This window comes from Lepidochelys kempii, chromosome 5 (genome assembly GCF_965140265.1).
Source record: "Lepidochelys kempii isolate rLepKem1 chromosome 5, rLepKem1.hap2, whole genome shotgun sequence".
NCBI classification, from domain to species: domain Eukaryota; kingdom Metazoa; phylum Chordata; order Testudines; family Cheloniidae; genus Lepidochelys; species Lepidochelys kempii.
In genome coordinates this window covers 100,682,180-100,707,940 of record NC_133260.1, presented here as the reverse complement: position 1 = coordinate 100,707,940, position 25,761 = coordinate 100,682,180, and the positions used below count along the sequence as shown (strand labels likewise).

General features: G+C 41.5%; 1 protein-coding gene across 5 annotated transcripts in view; it reads left to right on the top strand.

Annotated features, from left to right (window-relative positions):
* The first annotated feature begins 425 nt into the window (after nt 1-425).
* PIP5K1B (phosphatidylinositol-4-phosphate 5-kinase type 1 beta) overlaps nt 426-25,761 on the top strand; it is a 166,721-nt gene continuing 141,385 nt past the window's right edge. Inside the window, exons 1-2 of one of the 5 annotated variants that reach the window (XM_073345197.1) lie at nt 630-926; nt 6,117-6,192. The gene's annotated coding sequence lies outside the window, so the exon portion shown is untranslated. Of the gene's footprint in view, nt 525-627; nt 927-6,116; nt 6,193-25,761 lie in introns of those variants that run through there. The other 4 variants (XM_073345199.1, XM_073345202.1, XM_073345200.1 and 1 more) reach the window with 4 other exon arrangements.

The following is a 25,761-nucleotide window of genomic DNA, read 5'->3' as shown; positions in this document are numbered from 1 at the left end:
GTAATATGAACAGACCCCAAGGGCCTAACATATATGAAATATCCCATTGCATTTTCAGTTATATTTGTCAATATTTGTACGACTGGGACACCTAAGAGTCCTGTATTTGTACTAGTGGCTGTACAAACACGGAAGGAAAAGACAATTCCCTGCCCCCAAAGAGCTTACAATCTAAGCATAAGGTAAGAGCCAAGAGGTGGAGACAACAAAGAGCCTGGAGGAGGTGCCATATTCTACATCGCTGCCTGCTGCAGGGAGGAGAGTTTTGTGTTAAACACCTGCCACTGGAGCCTTGATCCTGTGAAGTCACGCACCTGCTGCGTGTATCTCCTCCCAGTAACGTGCCCCGCGCTCCCCCAAACATTCCTTCCTTCAAGGCCACAGGTGCGGGGACCTCGCGGAACCTTCCCCCCCGGTCTGGGCGCAGCTGCGGCCGTGCTGGCTGGCGCCGGGGCAGGCACACCCTGCCCCGCGCAGCCCGGCCTCCGCAAACCAGCCCCGCTCCCCCTGCGGGCTGGCGAAGGGTAAGTGGGGAGGCGATGAAGCCCCGCCGCTCCGTGCGAGACAGGGGGAGGAGGAAGGGGAAGAGCCTGGGAGGCTGCCGGGCGGGGCCTCAGCCGGCGGCGCAGCCCCGTGTCTGGGAGGCGCGCAGAGCACCAGGGCTGGAGGGGAGGGAGGCCGGGCCGGCTCGGCGCGTAACTTCACCTAGCCTGCCCGGAGCAGGAGGAGGACGGCGGGGTCTTGCCGCTGCCCAGGGACGGGACCGGCCTCTCCACGCCGGGCCGGCGGGGGAAGCCCAGCCCGCAGAGAGAGGGCGGCAGAGCCGAGCCGGAGGCGGCAGCCTGCCCCGGCTGGGCGCTCCGGCAGCCCCGGAACTCACCGCGGGAGCGCAGCGGGGCTGGAGCGCGGAGTCCCCGGGGCCAGAGGCAAGTGCGCGCGGCTCGCCCCCTGCGGACCGGCTTGGCTGCTCCCCCCGGGGCCGTGCGGGGCTGTGACGGCTGCTCCTTCAGGGACCCGGGGCCGGGTCCTGCCGGCTGCCGGCGGGGAGGGACTCGTAGGCAGCGGACGCGGTGGCGCCGGGCAGCCCCCTGACTCGGGGCGGGTGGCACCGGGAGAGCTGTACAGGCACCGCAGCTCCCGAGGGTTGGGCAGCAGGGGGCTGTCCGGGCACTGGGGGGCTGGCAGCCGGGGCGGAGAAGAGGGATGGTGTCTGTGGGAGGGGGCTGGGGTGGCTGCTGGTGGGGAAGAGGAAGAGGCGCAATAGCGGGGTTGCATGGGCCCCTGCATGTCGCCGGGGAGGCTCCGTCCTACTCCTTTCATTGCTAGCTGTGGATCCGGCTTGAACAGGTGGGGGGGTGGTGTAATGACATCAAATGCTGCAAAGCCTTAGTTTCCCCACCCCACGCCTTTCAAACTGATACCGAACCCTGCGCGGGCTAACCGGGGGAAGGGAGATGGAAAATGTGCAAATTGTTCTGCTGTTTCAGTTACAAAGGCTGGTTTGTTTATTTGACATCCTTGCAGGTGCAAAATCTGTCTCTGCTGTTGCCTTGTGGTTGACACGGTGGATTGTAACCTGGTTCTAGGAAGTTGTTTAGGTGGTTAGCTACCTTGTTCTGTGTCAGACAGTAAAATCAATGCTCTGGAACAAGAATAATACCCCATTAACACTCTTACACAAGTTACAATTTGTACTGCTACTTCCAACGAAACAAGCACACAAACCCCTTCCTGTTGAGGCCCTAGGTGCCTCATAGACACTATAGTGCTGCTAGATCATTGAAAACCTCAAGGTGTATAAGGATTTGTGTTTTCCAGAATTTTGCCTCCTGGTATTTGAAACATGCTAACATGGAGAGAGCAACAATTTGACTCTTTACTTCACAGTTTTGTAGTCACAGCAGAAAATTATCCTTCCTAATCTCAACCTTTGCTGTTGCACTCTGGTAAAAGGACAAAAGTCTTCATTAAAATGTAACACTATATAGAAGGTTGATTTACATAGATTGTTTAATAGAGATTTTCTAGGTAGGGGAATCACAAGTGAGGTAATAATGATTTATTTTGCTTAATATAAATCTGAAATTATTTCAATAAGTGTGCTGAGAAAATACTCTAGTGAACAAGAGAATGTATACTAATAATATACTCACACCTTAATTAATGCATGCATAGATTATAAGGTTGGTAGCCTGATGATGATTGCAGTAAGATTTAATATATGCATGGAGGTCTGATCCTAAAATATTATGTCCTCTTTGAAAAGATCTCACAAGATACCGTCTAATCTACATATATATACATCTTCATATATATTTCAGAAGGTTACAAACTTCCTATAAGTCTATAAATTTTTTTTGTTAAATTTCAGGGGTTGGTGACATTAAGGCTTTCACATGAATTAGGTCCTGATCCTGCCGATTTAACTTAAACTGGAGTACGTAGAGGCACCTTAGAGACTAACAAATTTATTTGAGCATAAGCATCCGATGAAGTGAGCTGTAGCTCACGAAAGCTTATGCTCAAATAAATTTGTTAGTCTCTAAGGTGCCACAAGTCCTCCTTTTCTTTTTGCGAATACAGACTAACACAGTTGCTCCTCTGAAACTTAACTTAAACTGAAATTCAGTGAGACTACTCACATGCTTAAAATTAGGCATATGCATAAATCTTTATAGGATAGGGGTTATGGTGTGAATCTGTGTTGATTAGTTATTTGAGTGTTTGGAAGAGTTGAGAAGGACCCAGACAATTGTGGTAGATGGATTTAAGGCTTTAAATTTGCTGAATAACGTCCTGAAACAGGAAACTGTCTCATAAATATAGCAGACCTATCTTGGAGTATCACAGGGTGGTTTACCTAAAACAGCAGTGCTTCCTGGAGCCAGCTGATGCACTATTTAGGTAGTCAATATCAATCTGGAGTATGCTTAGGGGTTTTTTCGTCTTCACCATATGAAAAACAAACCTATGTGTATTTGCTCTGCTTATCACTGCTTCAAAAAATCTATAAATATGTCACATTAGGTCTCCTAAAAAAATGTCAGTAGCAGTTGGCTCATGTCACTTTTAAAAGGATGTTGCTTGAGGTGAAGAAACCTAGTTCTCCTTTTCAGAAACAAAAAAAAACTATGTGTGTCTGTAAATGTTTTATGCTGGTCTTCAGTAATGCAGGAAGGACTCAATTCAAAGCAGAATTTCAGGGGGTTTTTCTCTTAAACTTAACTTAAAGAACATTGGCAGTTGAGAGAATTTGAGTTTAACATAATGGTAAAAGAATTCTGAATAAATATATTTCTTTAAGAACTTTAGTTTGTGACCTAGACAGAAATTTTCACAGCACAAAATACATGTGCTGCTGACTTGGTAGCCATAGCGGCTGATAGGGCATTTTCGGCACTTTTCAAACATATTTTTCCTCAATACGTTCAATTTTCATGGGTTTTTTTGCTCCACATGTCTTTGTCGTGGGCACCTGAAAAATATAATTCAGGAAGAACTGTATACAGCTAATGAAAAAGGTCTGAATAGAGAAACATTGTTTTCCAAGTCTGCTTTTATAATTAAAATCCCCAGAAAAAGCTCATACGTGGCAAGTAGTTACAAAGCGTTTAGGAACATTTTTCTTTACTCTAATTTTGATTCCTATTCCTACCATCCCACATTTTTCTCCCATGCCCCCTCATTAGGTAAGTGCAGAATACAGTGGAGAATCAATATGTTTGGGAAATGATCCTTCATCTGTTGAAGCCAATGGGATTTTTGCCATTGGTTTCTTGTTGATGCAGGATTTTGTCTGTGACTTTGTTACAGCAAAGCATTTAAGCCTGTGCTTAAGTCTCATTGAAGTAAATGGGACTTAAGCATATGCTTAAAATTGTGTGAAATGTATGAATTATGTTTTTCTCATATTTAAAAGTACCTTTTTGGTGGTTTGTTTAGAGTTTGTTTATATACTTCGAATAGCTTCTTATCTCATGCAGCTCCATTACACTAATATCCACTCTCTGGTTACGCATCATACCAAAAGCAATGGATGTTAAGTCTCTTGGCGCTTCTCAAAGAATTCAGGGAAGAACCTGGTGTGTTCAGCAACATTCCTTCTTTTAGTGCTTGATCAGCTCCTTTGGGGCACTGAGTCCTTCAACTTCTTTTTGTTTCAGTGGGAGATAGGAGTGCTGCACAGCTCCCACAAAGTGCTGAGCATGTTGCAGGATTGGGAGCTGCTACTGAGTGCATAATAGCTGTTTTATTTGCCTACTGCAGTCACTGTACTACCAGTGTTTAACTTATGACTTCGTAAAGTGCTTTAAGATATTTTGAGTACAGAAGGAGCTGTGTAAGCCTTTGTTACCCTTAGTGGCTAGTTGGCACCAAAGTTTAAACATATGTAGGCCAAAGAAGCTAAAGTTTAACTAAAAAATATTCAGTAACAGCATTTAGAAGTATAGAAATAAGTAGTTAAGGGGAGATAGATGTATATTCAAATATAACCACAGTTTCAACAATCACTTACATAAATCTGCACTTATGAAATATTGTACTGTATGTTCCAAAACCAACTTTAACTCTGCCCTTCAATCCTTGCCCAGCACCAACCTATGAAACACAGAAAATTTTTTATACCTACTCACACTGGGTTATAGACATTTTGAACATGAGCTGCATAGCTTCTCAAATCACCACTGTGTAGCCCATAGACTTGCTCACAGGCTGTCTTCTATTATATCTTCTCATTTTGGGCTGGGGAATTAACACTTCAGTTCTTACCCTCCATATACAGACTTGGCCCTTTTCCCCATTCCAGCTTCTGTCTGTGGTCAAGAGACTACACATCTCATCTTCTTCTTCATATACTTTACAATCCAGAAACAGCAGCCATCCCCCATTCCCTCTGAGGCAGAAAGCTTGAACTACCCCATCTGCCCTCCTGATATGAACTGGAAATTCCATTCTACCTTCCCTATTCATCCTTTCAATGTGAGTCAAAGAACCATACCATCCTCCTGCAGGCCGCACATTTCCCGATCCCAATCCGCTTTACATATATGCCACAGACGGTCGGACTGCGGTGTAATTTATTCATCAAACCGAGCTAGTGTTGTTAATTTTATACTAAGGAGGGGTAGAGCGGCCAACATATATGCTGAGAGTATTGTTTTAATTTGCGGTAAATGATGTGGGAAAATGGTAAAGTTGGAGTCGTAAGTATTCCTCTTTGTCCCCTATTACTCACCCACCATCATCAGAGATACTTTTAAAAAAAAAAAAGTGTAGAGAGAGATTTTTCCATACAAGCCCCTCCCCCCAAAAACCTGCATCACAAGAACATTACATCTGCAAAGTTAAGTACTCAAGAAATGTCAGAGTAGGAGTTATCAGCACACCCTTAACTCTGCCCTATTGTGTATATGCACTTTGCTATATCTTGTATTACAGAATTGTAGACCATGTTTTCTGTGGGACACCTTCCTTTCTCAGTGTATGAGATGAATGGTTCTCAATGAATGTTGCAGTTTTCTTTTTATTTTGTAACAAATCTCTGGGGCAGGATTGTATTCACAATTCTACTGAGAACCTCATGCCAGTTTCCCTTCAAGCTGGTTTAGCCCCAGTACTTTCTGTCACTCCCTATACTTCTCATACCAGAGAGCCACTCGGTTTTTTTCTCTTGCTGAATTGGGTTTAATGAGAAATCTCTTGCTACTGGAATGAGTCCACAAAATGCCACACTGTCCTAACATTTGACATTTTGTTGTTCTTGTGTACACACCCCCATTATAATTAGATACAAGAGTTGTTAGTAACTTTGCTTAACTACAAGCTTTCCCCCCTCCCCCTCCAATGTAGCTAACACATTAGTTTTTAAAAAAACAGAAATTTCTTTTTAGAAAGTTTGAAGGGGCAGTAATAACTTATCAGGGACCCAAAGAAAATTTGGACAGTCATCAGTTTTAACTGGGGTAACTTTTAAAAGTAATGTTACAGAGAACAGGAAAAAAATAATTTTTCTTCAGCGTAAATCTGGCCATTTTCATGCCAAACCAGTTTTCTTAGCCAAAGCTGCAAGGAGGCAAAAAATTTGTCTCAAAATTCTGTTTGTTTGCTTTTTTTAGGGTCTGATCCAAACCCTGTTGAAGCCAACGAGAGACTTTCCATTGAAATCAATGTGCTTTGGATCAGGCCCTTAAGGTAATAACTTTCTAGCTGTGAAAGGTGCTATAGCTATTAATTTATTCATGCATAGTCAAACCTTCTGTTTTTAATTTGTATAACCAGACAAAGTTTTTTGTGTCTCTTGTCAAATTTTTCCATGTCCAAGAGTGAATAGAAAGGAAGTTTATCCAATGTCAGTGTGGACTAAAATTTGTTAGCACTTAAAGTAAGGCCTGTTGATGTTTCCCCTCATACATGGTAATATGCATATCCTTTGGTGTAAGTGCTGTCAAAGATTTGGCATAAAAACAATGAAGTTGTACAGTAGCCATATAAACAAATGGTTTAATAGCATTAGAGCTCCTGAAAGAACATCAAAACCATCTAAAGAGGATGTAAACCAATAATAGTGAGCTTTATTTTTGATAGTTGCCTAGTTAGATTTTAAATAACATAAACATTTTAAAAAGCACATTTCAGTAGTAACAGTTCAATAAAGGTCTTAATAATAATCCATATTGACAAACAAATCTTTAAAAATCAAAGGTATGGGTAACATTTTCAAAAAAGCTCCTAAGTTGCATGGGACTTAGAGGGTACTTTTTTTTTTAAAGCATCTAAATATTCCCTAACTGCAAGATAAGGATTAATCTGAACAAACAAATCTCCATTTTTGTAAAGCAACTTTCTTGTCAGCAAGTACACATCATAGGTCATAATGTCCAAAAGAGACAGAATACAGGAATTGTGCAAAAGGTGGGTGCACTCATTTTATAAGTTTAAAGTTCTTAATTTGCATGTAATGTTCATTACCTGCATGTGCAAATTCTTGTATTTGTGTGCACAGGCTTGTTTGCATAAGCGGTTATTTGGTACATGCGCACAAATGCGGTTTCATTTGTGTAAATATAAGAATTTTGCACAGTTCACCTATTACATAGAGTTTTGAAAATGGACTGTGGCTGATTGCTTTGCCTTTTGCCAGATGACTAATCAGGGGTGGACGGATGGAAGGAATGCAACTTCTCACCCCTAGGGACAGGCTGCAATGCAGTCCCTCCGTAGCTGATCTCAGCCTCTGGGTCAGAATAAAGATGGCTGCCCTTCTACACTCACCATATGGTAGTTCACAGTCAGTGGATCCACCTTGGTGCATGCTGATTAGAATCTCTGCTTCTTCTGCCTATGGCCCCTTCTGTGCCAGCCTATTCAGGGGTGGGATGGGATCTGCTCTGTGATTTGCAGGCAGGAGTGAAGGTTCTCTCTTATGCAGCCACTCAGCCTGTAAAACCTCCCCCCCCACCCCCCATGCTATGTAAGAATAAAGCAATATTTATGTGCTTCCGAGAGGCTTTCTCTCACTCACCTGTGGTAAACTGGCTTTCAAGTAGTTGAAATTTACTTAGGCTCTGATCTTGCAAAGACTTGTTCATGTGGTTAGCCTTACATATGTAAGGAATCCCATTGAAGTCAAACTCTTGTATGTAAATCTTTGCAGGATCTGGACCTCATTCCCCAATTCTGCAAAGACTCATGCATGTGCTTAACTTTATGCACTGTGAATGGTCCCACAGAAGTCAACCCAGCTACTCAGTGCATAAATATAAGCATGTATCTCTTTGCAGGACTAGGGCTTTATTAGTTTATTGCTTATTAAGTGCATACTAATCCAGATTTTACACACACACACACACACACACACTTTTACAAAAAGAAATCCCCAGACTGTTTGTTTTTGTTTTTCTCCCTGACAAAAGATCTAGAGGGGAAAAAAGGTCAGTCCAACCAAATTTAATCAATTTATTAAAAACAGAAAGAAAAGATCTATTCCAGAAGATGTTTTGGCTATGAAACAGGAAACCTTTTCATGGAAGACCTCGGATTCTGGTTTTGTTTTGTTTTTAATAGAAACATGATAATGCAACAAATTGTTTTATGAATAAGGGTATGTGTGTTTTATCTGTTGCCAGATTTTATTGACTATTTTTAGTTTTATTGCACTGGGAAACTGAATCTAACAATCCCTTTAATGGTGAAAAAGAAAAGCACAAAGATTAGTGGGTATTTCTCAGGAGCCATGGAAAACCAGACTTGGATTTTGTTTCATGCTTCAGGGTTCAAGCTAGTTTGGCTATTGGAGACCAGGATGGGACCTAATGAGGGGTGCGGATTATCCCACATCTGCTTACAACAAGGTTCTTACAGCTTTCACTGAATCATCTGGTGCTGGCCACTGTCAGAGATGGGATACTGGACTAGATGAACCATAGGTCTGATCCAGTTTGACACAAGCTATCATAGGAATTAAATTTCTAAACATACAGTAGAAAACTAGAGGGAGATCACTGTGTTGAAGAGGTGCCTTGAAATATGCTCTTTTTTCTTATGGGGTTGAAGTACAAATAGCGGAATAAAAAACAAAGGAAAAAATACTAGTTTTTTTTTAAGACTGAAGTTTTGTATAGTTTTAAAGAAAATGTAGATTTTGGACTTGAATATAATTAGTTTTAGATGATGCCATAGATTTAGCAGAAACGTCATCTATATTACATATTCAGAGACAAGGCAACATTATTTTAGTGCTATATAAAAAAGCAGTTGTAGTTCCACATAACTCAGAGGGATATATTTTTAACAGAATCTAAGCATTAAATTTTATTCATGTTGCTCGTGTAGGTGTACATGTAAAACATTTTTTTTTTTTAATTTCCCTTCCTTTTCTTTTTGCTTAAGATTTGGCTTTCCCACGCTGGAAATCAAAAGACCAATAGCTCAGAGCTATAAATAATTAGGTTGAGATAGTTCTTGTAACTTTTACAGAACTGAAATGCCTTGTGAAGGTTGCGTTTGCATTCAGAACTCACATTCTTTAGTTTTCTATTTAAACCGAGCAATGTGAGGAGCTCTTCTATTGTTAGCCAAAAGGGATTTAATGAAGTACTGGTTATTCTTTTGGTATATTGCCGTCTTTGTTGTGCACTGTAGTTAATTCATAGGGTTTTAGAAACAAGCACAGACAAACAGTAATTGTTTTGACCTGTCCATGGAGAAATACTGTCCAATCTATTTAGTGTCTGATGTACTTTTAAGGTGCTCACATGCTGCACTGCAGGGAATCCTACAAGTGCCTAGCTAGAATGATATTTGATAAAATTTTGATGTGCGTATGTTCATTGTTTATAAGGCCTCTTCTTCTTTTGGTCAGTGAAACACCTGGGTATAAAGTGTCTTTAATAAAACATACTGTACAAATTCATGCTCACAAAGGGTTTCATGGTTCTCGTTTTGCCCACCATGAGTTATCAAAGCTTCATGGTGAAAGTAGGGGTCGAGCTCAGACCCTCGTGCTGCAGTAACACAGGTCACTACAACTTGACTTCAAGTAGAAGCTGCATTAGCTGTTAGCAGCTGAACTTGTCAAATATTATTTATAGAATAATCAATTTACAATAACATTCCAAATTACTTATAGAATAATCAGTTTGATTAACTTAGTATTTTTCAAATAAAATACATTTATACTGTTTCCATTGTTTTTTCAGCTCTAGCGTTTCTAGCTCTAGCCCTTTATAGAGGGCATTTTATATATGCACACTGGGAAGACTGGTACATTTTCCTTTCTGTATGGTGGATAATTAAGCTTGTAGCTCTGAGAAGGGAAGTCCTTATCTTAGCTACAGGCTTGGTAGTGTACATTAATAGGACATTCTTAACCACACCAGTGATCTGAGATGTGATTGGGGAATGACATCTATTGTAGAAAGAGAGATGATTCCTAGCCTCTCCTGACAAAGATCTGTGGGTACTAGATTATGTTCGGTATCTTTTGAAATCTGAATTCTGTCACAGTAAGGTTGGAACTGAGCACATCTGATATGTTCCCTGAGGCTTTCAGTTGACTTAGAAAAGCCTGTGTAACATGTCAATGTACCAAGCATTCTTCTGCTCCATATGTTTTAACTGACACCAAGCCATAACAGCTCCTTAGGGCTGAAAACATTTGCACCATGTAGATCTTTGGATGGGTGTCCCAATCATGCTCCTGTCCACTACCAAGACCCTGTATATCCCTGCTTCCCCAGCAGTGAAGAGGAGTGGTGTAAGAGCCCCTATATCAGGTCTATATCACAGGAGTCGCCATGACTGCATGGTAATCTTCCATGGGCTTGTTAAGATGGGTTTAGGGCCAAAGCGTGGCTGCAATGAACCACAAGGCAGCCATGCTTTGCTGGAGAATCTGACCCCTTATCTTTGTTGCTAGCATTTGTGTTCCTGTGAACTGAGGTGTTGTTGTTTTTGTTTTGTTTTTTTAACATTGTCCTCACCTTTCTGAGCACTTAATCATTTACTAGTAAACAGATGTGAACATCTGCATAATTATTAACTGTCGTCATCTTTAGCAAAAGTCTGTGGAATCCTTCCCATCTCCTCCAATTTACAAGTTAGTTTCAAAGAGTCCATGTAATTCAGCATTGCTTTTTACATCCTGTATCACTTCAATCATAGTCTAAAAAAACAGTTACAAAGCACATGGTAACCCATAATGCTAGAATGCAGAATCCTAAAACTGAGATTATTATTATTTATTATTATTTTGGCCCCATCAATCAGTGGGGAGGTTTCCTTTGCTTGCTTTTTTCAGTTCTTCTAATGTAGCAATTTTTTCTCTTGGTTACATATGCGATTTGTGAGGGGAAGAGGAGGTCAGACAGTCTTGTCAACAGTATCAATAAGATGGGCATCACTCTTCAAGTAAACATCACTTATGCCCTGTAGTGCTCAGGGAAAATGTACTGCATGGAAGAGCTAACGGAGAAGGGAGGTGGTTGTATATTGTACCAGCATCCCACTAGGTAATTGATAGCAACAGGTTTATATACATTGTTACTCCTGGGAGAATTTTGCACCAAAAAATTAAAAATTCTGCATGTTTAATTTGTCAAAATGTAATCAGTCCAGTTTCAATTATTTTGGTAATTTATTTCAAAATACCTCTCAACAAGTATGTCGTCAGTACAGACAACAGCAAAAAAGATTCCTTCAGGACTAGAGAATTAAAGAAACCCCTACAACAATATCTAAATAAATACTTTGCCTCAGTCTTTAATGAGGAGCTTAAGGATAATGGTAGGATGACAAATGGGAAGGAGGATATGGAGGTAGACATTACCACATCTGAGGTAGAAGCCAAACTTGAACAGCTTAATGGGACTAAATCGGGGGATTATAATAACCAGATAATCTTCATCCAAGAATATTAAAAGAACTGGCACCCGAAATTGCAAGCCCATTAGCAAGAATTTTTAATGAATCTGTAAACTCAGGGATTGTACCGTATGATTGGAGAATTGCTAACATAGTTCCTATTTTTAAGAAAGGGGGGGGGGGGAAAGTGAGCCAGGTAACAGGCCTATTTGACATCTGTAGTATGCAAGGTCTTGGAAAAAATTTTGAAGGAGAAAGTTAAGGACATTGAGGTCAATGGTAATTGGGACAAAATACAACATGGTTTTATAAAAGGTAGATTGTGTCAAACCAACCTGATCTCCTTCTTTGAGAAGGTAACAGATTTTTTTAGACAAAGGAAATGCAGTAGATCTAATTTACCTCGATTTCAGTAAGGCATTTGATATGGTTCCACATGGGGAATTATTACCTAAATTGGAAAAGATGGGGATCAATATGAAAATTGAAAGATGGATAAGGAACTGGTTAAAGGGGAGACTACAACGGGTCACACTGAAAGGTGAACAGTCAGGCTGGAAGGAGGTTACTAGTGGAGTTCCTCTGGTCCCAAAACCGATCCCTATCTTATTTAATCTTTTTATTACTACCTTGACACAAAGTGGGAATGCGCAATAAAGTTTGCGGATGACATGAAGCTGGGAGGTATTGCCAATACAGAGAAGGACCGGGGTATCATACAGGAAGATCTGGATGACCTTGTAAACTGGAGTAATAGTAATAGGATGAAACTTAATAGTGAAAAGTGCAAGGTCATGCATTTAGGGATTAATAACAAGAATTTTAGTTATAAACTGGGGACGCATCACTTGGCAGTAACAGAGAAGGAGAATGACCTCAGAGTACTGGTTGATCACAGGATGACTGAGCCGCCAAAGCGATATTGCCATGAAAAAAGCCAATGCGGTCTTGGGATGCATCAGGTGAGATATTTCCAGTAGAGATAAGGAGGTGTTAGTACCATTATACAAGGCACTGGTGAGACCTCATCTGGAATATTGTGTGCAGTTCTGGTCTCCCATGTTTAAGAAAGATGAATTCAAACTGGAACAAGTACAGAGAAGGGCTACTAAGATGATCCGAGGAATGGAAAACCTGTCTTTGTGAGAGGAGACTCAAAGGGCTTGGCTTGTTTAGCCTAACCAAAAGAAGGCTGAGGGGAGATATGATTGCTCTCTGTAAATATATCAGAGGGATAAATACCACGGAGGGAGAAGAATTATTTAAGCTCAGTACTAATGTGGACACAAGAACAAATGGATATAAACTGGTCATCAGGAAGTTTAGACTTGAAATTAGACAAAGGTTTCTTACCATCAGGGGAGTGAAGTTCTGGAACAGCCTTCCAAGGGAAGCAGTGGGGGCAAAAGGCATATCTGGCTTCAAGACTAAGCTTGATAAGTTTATGGAAGGGATGATATGATGGGATAGCCTAATTCTGGCAAATAATTGATCTTCAACTATTAGCGGCAGATGTGCCCGATGGGGTGGGATCTGAGTTACTACAGAGAATTCTTTCCTGCATGTCTGGCTGATGAGTCTTGCCCACATGCTCGGGGCTTAGCTGATCACCATATTTGGGGTCGGGAAGGAATTTTCCTCCAGGGCAGATTGGCAGAGGCCCTGTGGTTTTTTTTGCCTTCCTCTGCAGCATGGGGCACGGGTCACTTGCTGGAGGATTCTCTGCACCCTGAAGTCTTTAAAGCATGATTTGAGGACTTCAATAGCTCAGACATAGGTGAGAGGTTTATTGCAGGAGTGGGTGGGTGAGATTTTGTGGCCTGTTTTGTGCAGGATGTCAGACTAGACAATCATAATGGTCCCTTCTGACCTTAAAGTCTATGATTCTATGAATAACCCAGTTCCCGTTGGGGAGTGTTGGAGGGGGCTGTGTGGGGCCCCTAGAGCCCAGACCCCCCCCAGAGCCCAGCTGCAGAGCAGCCCCCAACCCAGACACCAGCACCCCCAGAGCCTTTGCTCCCCCCAACTTCTTTACTGTCCCGCTGGGGGACATGGTGTGGTGTGGCCCTGCCCTTCCTCGCTCTTTGCCAGACCTGGCTGGGTCTCCCAGGTCCTCTCCCATCCCTGGGAGGATGAGGATCAAAGAGCGTGCAGTCCTGCCAGGCTGGGCTCTCTGCTCACTGCGATCTGAGCTTTGCAGAGTCCACCAGCCCCTGGTGGGTGACAGAAATTCTGCAGGGGAAACAGGGAATTCTGCAAAATTCTGCATTCTGCAGTGGCACAATTCCCCCAGGAGTAATCTGTATGTGATATTTCACCAAAGGGAAAATGACAACACAAAACCTATAATTTGCTTAGGTGCATGTCTCTAATATATAAAATTAATCTAAGCATGGCGGGTCCATGCAGACTTCACATAATTTAAGCCCCATACTCTCCCTACTTGAGGGGACTTGGCAGAAGAGTGTTCATCCCTATTTATTGCAGGTGGGATCTGAGTGTCAGTCCCAAAACGGCCAGCTGAAGGAGCTGACTCTGGATCCATGCTTACGTTGATCCAGTGTCTCAAACTCCCCAAGTTGGTGGGTAGGGGCAAAGGGAGCAGAGGGAATGTGACCACTTCAGTTACTTAGGGTGAGCAGGTAGTGGGCTGCATTTGTGGGAATGAGGGAATTGATTTTATCTCTAAGAATAAGGGCAGATATATTACAGCCAGAGGTGGATTTACACTAATACTGCCTTAACTTTCATGCTTTGTGATTATTTTATCTACATAGTCAAGCCCGGATTCTCTCTGAAGGTGAAACTGCTTTGGCCTGCACTGAACCTAAGGCTGGGTTAGGGAGCCTTTTGTCAGTGTGGCCACCACTGATAATGATGGTGGAAACCTGAGAACTACTGCTGGTGTTCTAACCAGCATGTTATCTAGCCCTGCTCTGCAACTACCCTGTCAAGTAGCTAAAATGCTGGTGGCTGGCTGGCAGCCTAGCCTGTCTGCGGCACTTCTTCTGTTGTAGTTACCACTAGTGGAGCTGCACCAGTGATGATGTTGTGGTGGAAAATAGGAAGAAAAATGCTAATGGAGAAGAGGCTGGGGATGCAGAAGTTGTGAACTTTTTAAACCGTTCCTATGTTTTTATGAGTTTAGGTAAGTTGTTTAGGCCCTGATCTTCCAGCACTGAAATCAATGGGCATGAGATCAGAGCCCTAGCTTCAGGACTGGTTGTTTCTATGTTAAATGAGGATAATAATGCTAACCCACTTTTGTAAAATTTGTTAAGAACTTAACAGGAGAAGCCTGGTATACCTAGTGAATACATTTTGTATGTTTTACAGTCATTGCTGTTGTTCAAATATAATTTTCTACTGTCAGAGTACTACTTACTTAGTTTGGTGTAGTAAGCCTTGCAGTATGCACACAGCCTTGCAGATTTCATCCTTTGTGTTTGTCTGCTGTGTTTAATAGTATGAATTATATTCTGTCTGAAGCAATAGCAGTTAAAGAACATTAACATAGTGTTTTCTTTTAAGGTATTTAGAGGAAACTGTAATTAAAGCCGAGCCTTGGTGTTATTGTGTGCATAAATCTAAGGTGGTGATCGCTTATTTTCATTATTTTAGTGAATAAAATAGATTTCCAGTACCATATTCTTGCATTGCACCTATTTTTATGTCTTTGAAAGAGAAATGCATTATAGCAAGTGTTTTCAAGACTAATTACTGGAAAACTCATGTAGTTTATTCCAATGATATACAGTAGTTATTACAATGAAACTACTCTAAAACTTTTATATCACTTGAGGCCAAATTCTGCAACCATTACATAGGCTCTTTATTTTGTTTTGGGTAATTAACAGTTGGGGCTCCAATCTTAAGCACATGTGTGTCTGTATGCACTGTTTCAGAGTAGCAGCCGTGTTAGTCTGTATCCGCAAAAAGAAAAGGAGGACTTGTGGCACCTTAGAGACTAACAAATTTATTAGTCTAAACTAACAGCTCACGAAAGCTTATGCTCTAATAAATTTGTTAAACTAACAGCTCACGAAAGCTTATGCTCTAATAAATTTGTTAGTCTCTAAGGTGCCACAAGTCCTCCTTTTCTTTTTGTATGCACTGTGGCTCTGATTCTCTGCTCACGTAACTCTAACGCTAATGGAATTGTGCAAACAGGGAATCTGGCTCTGCGAATAGCTCCCTTGAAATCAATGGAACTACTCAAGCTAGGTAAAGTTGCAGACATGCATAAGACTTTCAAGGATTAGGGCCTTGTTTTTGGTGGGTTTTTTTTATACTGGAGGTGAACCCGAGACAAAGTACATACAGATCTTAAATTATGAGAAGCTTAGAGTTTTCAGACCAAGGTTTGTTGTGAGTCCACTTTGCTTTTACTAGTCATGTGTGATATATGAATAACTTACTCCTATGCAGCAGGTAGTTGCTACATACCATCTGAAATTGTCTCCCAAATTTCTGACCTTTTGTGCATTTGCCTGTTTTCCTAAATGTGCTGCTATTGCTACCACTAGTGCAGAGGTGGTCGCAATTGTTGGAACACTGGTGTAGATTGGCCTCTGGCATTTTAACCACCTGATCCTGCAGTCCTCATGAACACAAAGCGTCAGTTGACTTCTCTGGAAGTTAAGTATGTGTAAGGACTGTAGCATGAGGGCCTTTATAATGTAAACTGCACTTTTATAACAGGGTGACTTTTGGAGAACAGGATTAGGTTTGTTTTTATTGTATTTTCCAGATACTGGTACAAAAGACAGATATATTTATTCCTTTCCAAGGTCTCAAGGGATTGAAGCTCATAAAGACTGAGTCACAAACAAAAGATGCCTTTGGATATTTTTTTGTTGGAGTCTGACTGAGAATCAGAAGATTGCTCATATAAAACATCATAACAAAAGGAATGTAACCTAGGTCTCTTGGTTAATGACAGGAACATCAAATAAAGTTCCTCTAATAGCAGAGTTGATCTTATGTCACTATTTCAGATAAAGTAAAAGAGAAATAATTTTGTTAATAGGATGTTTAAGGTAAATATGTTCCTTTCCTATTGAGTTTTTTATTGGCTTTTTCACAATGCTAATTTTTAAAGTGAAAACGGAAGCTAAACTGAATTTTAAAAAACCTTGTTTTTAATACTTAAAAATAAATAAATCTGTGAGCAGTGTCTTGTTTGCAGAGGAAATATTTACATCCAGTGTTTGCGACTCAAACATAGTAGCATTGTGCTAATGAATCAGAACCAGAAAGTTGAAACTTAGTAGAAACTGTAAATAAAAGTGAACTGTTCTTTTCACTGAATGAAATGGCAAAAGTAAACAGCACAAATGATACAAAATAAGCTACATTTCTTCAGTTTATTAAAAACTTAGGTGGTATTAGTAACATGGTTAGGGAAACCTCTACAAGGGCAAAAACAATGAGGAGTCCTTGTGGCACCTTAAAGACTAACAAATTTATTTGGGCATAAGCTTTCATGGGCTAGAACCCACTTCATCAGATGTATGGTGTGGAAGATACAGGAGCAGGTATAAATGAAAAGATGTGAATTGCCTTACCAAGTGTTCCTCCTGAAGGTTGAAACAACACACTGGACTTCTACGTAGAGTGCTTCCGCTGACGTGCACAGGCTGAAATTGTGGAAAAGCAGCATCACTTGCCCCATAACTTCAGCCGTGCAGAACACAGTGCCATCCACAGCCTCAGACACAACTCTGACATCACAATAAAAAAGGCTGATAAAGGAGGTGCTGTAGTAGTCATGAATAGATCAGAATATGAACAAGAGGCTACAGGACAACTCTCTGACACCACATTCTACAGGCCATTACCCTCTGACCCCACTGAGGCTTACCAAAAGAAACTACACCATCTGCTCAAGAAACTCCCTAAAGAAGCATAGGAACAAATCTACACTGACACACCCCTAAAGCCCCAACCAGGGGTATTCTATCTGCTACCCAAAGTCCATAAACCTGGGAATCCTGTATGCCCCATCATCTCAGACATTGGCACCCTGACAGTAGGATTATCTGGCTATGAAGACTTTCTCCTCAGGTCCTACGCTACCAGCATACCCAGCTAGATTTGAGAGACCACTTACTTCCTGAGGAAACTGCAATCCTTTGGTGATCTTCCAGAAAACATCATCCTAGCCACTGTGGATATAGAAGCTGTCTACACGAACATTCTACACAAAGATGGACTATAAGCCTTCAGGAATAGCATCTCCGATACCATCACGGCAAACCTAGTGGCTGGACTTTGTCCTCCCTCACAACTATTTCAGTTCTGGAGACAATTTATACCTTCAAGTCAGTGGGACTGCTATGGGTACCCACATGGCCCCACAGTATGCCAACATTTTTATGGCTGACTTAGAACAATGCTTCCTCAGCTTGTCTCCTTACGCCCCTACTCTACTTGCACTACATTGATGACATCTTCATCATCTGGACCCATGGGAAGGAAGCCCTTGAGGAATTCCACCAAGATTTCAACAACTTCCACCCCACCATCAACCTCAGCGAGGACCAGTATACACAAGAGGCCCACTTCCTAGACACTACAGTGCTAATAAGCGATGGTTACATAAACACTACCCTATATCGGAAACCTACTGACCGCTATACTTCCCTATATGCCTCCAGCTTTTATCCAGACCACATCACACTACAGCTAAGCTCAAAGATATGACCACATTTGCTCCGATCCCTCAGACAGAGACAAACCTCTACAGGATCTCTATTAAGCATTCTTAAAACTACAGTACCCACCTGGCGAAGTGAAGAAACAGATTGACAGAGCCAGAAGGGTACCCAGAAGTCTCCTTCTACAGGACAGGCCCAACAAAGAAACAGAATGCCACTAACTGTCACCTACAGCCCCCAACTAAAACCTCTCTAGCGCATCATCAAGGATTTAGCACCTATCCTGAAGGATGATTCCTCACTCTCACAGACCTTCAGAGACAGGCCAGTCCTCGCTTACAGGCAGCCCCCAACCTGAAGCAAATGCTCACCAGCAACTACACACCAACCCAGCAACAAACCCCGGTGCCAACTGTGTCCACTTATCTATTCAAGGGACACCATCATAGGACCTAACCACATCAGCCACACCAGGGGCTCGTTCACCTACACATTTGCCAATGTGATATGTGCCAGCAATGCCCCTCTGCCATGTACATGGTCCAAACCGGACAGTCTCTACTCAAAAGAATAAATGGACACAAATCTGACATCAGGAATCATAGTATTCAAAAATCAGTAGGAGAACACTTCAATCTCCCTGGTCACTCAATAACAGACCTAAAAGTGGCAATTCTTTGACAAAAAATCTTCAAAAACAGACTCCAACCAGAGACTGCTGAATTGGAATTAATTTGCAAACTGGACACCATCAGATTAGGCCTGAATAAAGACTGGGAGTGGTTGGGTCATTATAAAACCTAAACCTAATTTCCCCCTACTGTTACTCACACCTTCTTGTCAACTGTCTGAAATGGGCCACTCTCATTACCACTTCAAAAGTTATTTTTCCTCCCTTGGTACCCTGCTGTCAATTGAATTGTCTTGTTAGACTAACCTCACACTTGGTAAGGCAATTCACATCTTTTCATGTATTTTTATACCTGCTCCTGTATCTTCCACTCCATGCATCTGATGAAGTGGGTTCTAAAGCCCACGAAAGTATATGCCCAGGTAAATGTGTTAGTCTCTAAGGTACCACAAGGACTCCTTGTTGTTTTTGCTGATACCGACTAACACGGCTACCACTCTGAAACCTGTCTACAAGGGCAGTTTAAAGTAACTGGCAGGATGAAGCTTGTGATGCAACAGCAATCCTTGCCTTTAAGATCTGCAGGCGAGTGCTGTGCTCCTCAGGGGTGCTAGTCTGCAAATCCTCACATTTGTGTGAATAGTCCACTGGAGATAATGGACTATTACAGAGGGAGGCAGCGAAGCCTGGAGTACTGGGGGTCGGGAGGCTGTGGTTCTAGACCTGGATTTGGCAACTTGATCCTGCATTAATTAAGGTTGCAGTGTTGTCACTGACTTAAAAGAATGCAAGATCAGACCATTCCTGTGTGACTTTGGACATGTCCCACCACCTCGCTGTGTGACTTGTATTACTGTCCTCTTTCCGTGATTTGCTTTTAAATATAGTAGCCTTTCACCTGCTTTCCTTATGTCTTTAGGAGCTGTATTATCAACATTTTCCCCCCGTTTTGGATTTTTAGGGGTAACTAACCAGCCCCTTCCCCTTTCTGCTCCTTTGGGAGGCTGACCAGGGTAGGTCCATTTGTACTCTTTCTCCTCCAACATCTAGATTGAGTCTTTTTTAGGGGACAAGTGCCTGCTTCCCATAAGCCATTTTCTAAGAAGGGCTGGTACCGTTCACTTGGCTGCAATACCTTAGCATTGTGGGTACGTCTACACTTTGAGCTGGGGGTGTGATTCCCAGCTTGAGGAGACATACCCATGTTAGCATTCATTGAGCTAGTGTGCTAAAAATAGTGTAACCATGACAGAATGAGCAGCAGCGGAAATTAACTGCCCCGAGTACGTGTCTAGGGTCAGCACACACTCAGGGCATCTAGTCCATGCCACAGCTCATGTTGCTATGGGTAGATTCTAATTTTAGTGCACTAGCGCAATGAGAAATACTGTCAGTATTTGTCCTCGATCTGGGACTCAGACCCCCACAGCTTGAAATGTAGACAATACCTACTTGTGCATGTGCCAGGGCATTAATGATGTGCCTCTGTCCAGTGCTTTAATGGCTCAATTGCGGCAGGACAGGGAGGAGTTTTTTCCCAGCCCTTGCGGAGGACACTGGGGTGAGCTGGTAGGTTGCCTTCCTACTAAAGACCTCATGTGGATTGAGAGAGGCTTGCTGGTTCAAAAGGCAGGTGTGGGAAGCAGGTCAGCCAGCCACCCTCCTCCCAGAAATATTGAGAAAAGGGTGAACAAAAAGCTCGGTCCCACACCAAAGGATTACTAAAGAGAAGACAGAGTAACCTGGGGGTGATGTAGTGTGTGGAGTGATTTGGGGGCTTTTTGAGGGATGGGGGCTGTGGGCAGGAGGCTGAAATCCAGTCCTGAGTTTTGAATTGCCAGAGGATGCTATAAGTTCACACAGTCTTAAGTTTCATAAAAAGATTTTGTGCTGCTAATATCTAGAATGTTATGTAACTCATTGGTTTTTGCCCACAGGAATTCCCACAAGTCTGAACCTTCAGCTCTTTTATAAGAATTTATGAAAGTTAAACTTACACTTAAAACCATAAGACACTGAAGTTTAGCTTAGATTTCGTTTCGTGTTTTAGATTAAAGAAGCCCTCATTTTCTGGTTACACAGTTTGCTTGAATGGTGATAAATATACTGATGCTCTAGAAATTACATCTCTAAAGCATTGCCCAACTAAGCTGGCGGTTCACTATGGGGTGCCACAAGGAAATGTGCTCCTGCCTTACTGATCAGCCCAGAGAATGGAAACAATACCACTGCACAGCTTCAATAGCCACTGCGGTTCCTGAGTCCCCTCTCTGTTCAGGGGAATGGCCATTGGAGCTTATGCCACTAAAAAATCCCTACCTAAAAGCTTGTGCAGCTGAGCATGCGTCTCCTACTATTCAAGCTTCATAGATGCCTTTCTCCCTGCAAAAAAACCATGCTGGTTCCCCTGCAGATAGGGCCCTCTGTACCCAGGTAAAGAAAGGCAGAGGTAGCACCTAGAAGCCTGTTGTGCTAAGTGCTGTACAAATACAGAACAAACCTATTTTTCATGTTGCATTAAGTGCAGTGACAATGTGTCGTATTAATAATTTTATCTTTTAATCAGAGCCTTGAATAGCCAGGTTTCAGCTAGCTCCCACACTGAATTACAGTAGGGTCTAGGAGTATGCTATAAGGTTGAGTTAATACCACAACTCTTATTCATGCTGGCATGAGTAGAGGCGACAGAATTGGGTATCAAAGTTAGGTTATTAGAGATGACCTGGATAGTTTCCTAGAGCATAGTCATATTATGCGATGGTGGTTGTGTCTAATGTTTGTTTTTAATATGGTCAACCAGATTTTCTTTGAACAAAACCATTTATTCATCAATTATTGAGGGAATAGGTTTGTTCTCTTGTTGTACAACAAAGCAATATTAGTTACCTGACATGCAAAGAACACCAGAAGATTTAGAAAACTGTTTTTGTCAGTAAATGTCTCTCTCAAAAAAGCAGTGGATGTGGGAAGAACTTATTTCTTTCCCATTTCCATCATGTTTTGAAATCTGTATGTTAGCATTTGTTCTTTACATTCGGACTTGCATAGATCACAATTTCCACCTTCCTTATGAAGTACCTTCTTTGAGCAAACTAAGTTGTGTTGCATATTTCCTCTTTAGTCAATGTGTCTCTATTTTTCAGCTTAAATTTTCATTCTCCTCTCCTGAGCAGGATTTTTGCTAAGTAATAGGCCTGACTCTTGAAAATGTATGACGAAAGTGTCCATTTTGTATACACTGTCACATTCAGAAAGGATTGACAGTCAAGAGTGCTGCTTATGATGCTGAGGTGACAAAAATAGTCTACAGATGTTTATTATGCAGCCTGTTAAATCTTGCTGTATTTTATGCTTGTGAAGGACAAGTGGGATCATTAGAAAATGAAATGAGTCACTCAGAACCACTCCTCTTCTGAAATGTGAGGCTGCTGAGGCTTTTTGTTCAACCTTATTTTGACCCTCTGAGAATTAGGATATTTTCCTGGTTGAGTTGTGTTAAAGATGAAAATAAACAAGCAGCTCATTTGGTAGCACCAACAGATACAACTAGATGTCTAGCTGATCTGAGAGCTACCCCAAGATTTCTGTCAGTTGGGTCCAGTGGCTCTTTTTTAGATGTTTGTATGGTATGTGGGATCTTAATGGAGCCACAACCCAAGAAGAACTTCCCTTCACCCATTAGCAAATTAGAATGAATTTTTCTGAGGAGCAGTCTGTGCTACTCTAACTTCTATGTGTTGTCCGTGGATCTGATAACTGAGATGATGCAATCCAGCATCTGAGCCAGTCTTGAAAAATATACATGCTTGCTTGAGAAAGTGAAATCCAGATAGTGAACTATTGAATGTAGCCTGGAGCTGCTCAGCTCCCGTGCTGCTAGGGTTCATTAATAGGTACTTCCCTCCCATCGCTCTGCCAGAACCACATGGGCTGGGATGGAGAATAAATTGCAGGAGACAGAACTGGTAGTGCTCCTGTGCTTACCCAGAATGAAGAAAATGGAGCACTCAACTCTGAATAATTCTCCTTTTTGTGGGAGTAGAGGAAGGGGGTACCAGGACGCAAGCCTGGGAAAGGGGTGGTGTTGAAAGAGATTAAAGTGGGAAGCATTGCCTTCTCTTCCCAGTAACCAGAAGTGGAGTGTGGAGAAAAAGTAGCAAACTCTATCCCAGCACCCAAAAATGAGGAGAATAAAGCTTCCCCCCCCTACCGCCTCCCAGCATCCAGGAAGGGGGCTGCCATCCTCCAAACACCTACTAGCAAAGGTCAGTACCAAAGAGGTCTCTCAATGAAGGCTGATGGGAACTCTGCAATTCCCCTTCCTCCTGGCAGTCAGGAGAGGGGGAAGATGGGCTTCCCACCTTGGCGTTGTCCTGCAATTCTGATTTGTGGGGAGGTCCCCTCTTTTGTCTCAGCCTTGACTAGTAAGTGTCTGGTAAACTTTTTAAGCCCTGCATTAAAGCACATTTTCCCCTCAGCAGTTACAGCTTTCCTGAAGAGGTATACTCAATTCCTGAAGTAAAACATGGACACTGCCCCCCCTGCATGGGTCATTGGAATCAGAGCTATGGTGTGCTTGTTCTCTGAGTCACACTTGTTACAGTACCATGAAGTGTCATCTGCTGGTTGATCTGCAGAATAGTATTGTTGACAGCAATGTTGGAGAAAGCTGTCAGTTTCTCCTTGCCCCATCTCCCTGCTTAGGTTAGATGATATACCAGTTTAATGGAAACCTGCTGAAGCAAATTGAAACAGAAGGAATAAAGCAGTGACCTAGAATGATGAGATGGTTTGTTTTCAGTGAAGCCAGCTTCATATCAGTCTTCTGCTCTTTTCCTCTCCAAGCCCTAGTGGAAGCTCCAAACCAAACTAGTTGTCTGGTACTTTGTGGGTGTGCCACTGTGCACTGATAAATGAAAGGTAAAAGAAAATTATCTTTGTTCTTTTGCAGTGCTAAGGGCTACAGCATGGTACTTAACCTCAGAAACCATTGGAATAAACATTAAAGTTGTCCAAATAAATTACTTTTTTATAGAATCACAGGCATATTCCATCTCTAATTTCTTTAGTCCATTTTCCTGCCAGCGTGGGATGGTTCCCTAATGTAGATTTACTACTATAGTTCTTTGAATTTGATAGAAGTGACGCAAGTTATAATGTTATCTGGACCTACAATATACTATGAGTCACCTTGAAGTGCTGAATCTTTCACCAAACAAAAGTAACAGTGGATTGTTACTTCACCATAAGACAATGTTATTAGAACATGTATATATTTTCCTCTTTATAGTTAGTAGATTATTGGGAGTTGTGGGAAGACACTGTAAACAGCTTTTGAAACTGCATGCTCATCTGAAGATAATCACTTTACTATCAAATAATAATGAAATCTGTACAACACACTTCTGTGGCTCATAGAGGTAAACATGAGGAACCTTTTAAAACAAATTCCAAAATATTTCATCCCTGCCAGTTCTACTTTATAGCAGTACTTGGTAATTTGTACATGATCAAGTATGTATTGTAACAATGATATTTTGGTCCTTCCTAGAAATCCTAGTGAATTATATTTGTATGGGGGACCTCTAGCAGGGATGGGAAAATGTTCTCCCTCATCTTAGTCCAAATCAGAGATAGTATATCAGGTTGTGTGTGGTATTTCATGACCACCATTCCTATATCTTGGCTGGAGTATCAGTATAGGCCTTTTTACTTCTCTCTCTCCACCCTGCCTCCCAAGTCGCCTTCTGGAATGGTGAATTCACATTGTTGTCCCCCACAGCCTCTTTCCGATAGTTCAGTCCAGAGAACCACCACTAAAAATGTTTTCACAGTATGCGGGAATTGTTGTTGCCATTTCCATAGGCTCTCTGTAACCTGGCTCCTGTGCAGGAAATTCAATATTTCTCTTGCATTTTGGGACTTATGAGCCTATCTGGAGTACTGTGTGGGTTTGCAGGATTTCACCCTAAATTCCGAAGAAAAGACAAAATATATTGGGAGGAAGAAAAGTGGTGTGTGTGTGTGTGTGTGTGTGTGTGTGTAATAGCTTTTGTATTTCTCTCAACCAGGTTACTCAATATGCTAATAACTTTTAGATAAGGGTAAAAATTAGTGATTTTTTTTAAAGAATATTTTTGTCGGTGAAACTGAAAATACTCTGTTCTGATTTAGTCACATTCATTATAAATAACCACACTAAAGCTGGAGATGCGCATACATCAGCAAAGTTGGTGTACAGGGAAATGAATAGAAGCGTGTGGAAAGTTCACCACCTTTAAATCTGTGCACTAAATCTCTTTTAAATGAGCATTTTGAGAAAATGCTCAAACTCATGTTGCCTTTGCAGGCTACCTATAATAAGCTGCTGAAAGTCTCATTATTACAGAACTTTTGCTACCAACGTGAATCCAGCAACAACTGTTAGCTGATTCTTTTTCTGTATGTTTAGAACTTAAGGCCTGATTCTCAGAGAAGGCTGCTAATTACTAAACTATTTAGTAAACTGATCTTTTTGTAAAACATAAGCTTTTAATGTTATAAATTATAGCTAGCTATACTCTTCTGCCCGGGAGCAACTGATTTTAAACAGGATGGATTTATTCATCTGAATGCTTAGAATATAGTGCATAAATACCTTAAAATATGGTTTTAATTAAAGGCTAAATTCTGTCCTGATTCAAATATTTGTTGTTTCAGTGACCATCAGTAGGCTTGCATAAGGTCAGAGTTTGTCCTTAGTTTTTAGCAAAATATATTTTGAAACTTAAGTAGGTCTCTCTTTGGAGGATGGAGGAAATTATTTTATCTCCTAAAATCTTTGCCAGTGATATTTGTGTCAAATAAAGTAGACTCTAGAAACAATGCAATTACTCATAAACAATGTAGGTTACTTCCCCCTACAGGCCTCCCTCCCATCCCCGGGATATTCTAATGTAAATTCGGACCCCAAAATGACATTCCTTTAAATTGTAACAATTGGATACAAAATGTTCTGTAATGATAAATACTGATAATATTTTAAGAAAATAAGTAATAATAGCCACAAGTTTTTCTTGGATGAACAATTAAAAACTATTCTGCTCCTTTGAGGTGCTTAAAGGATACATT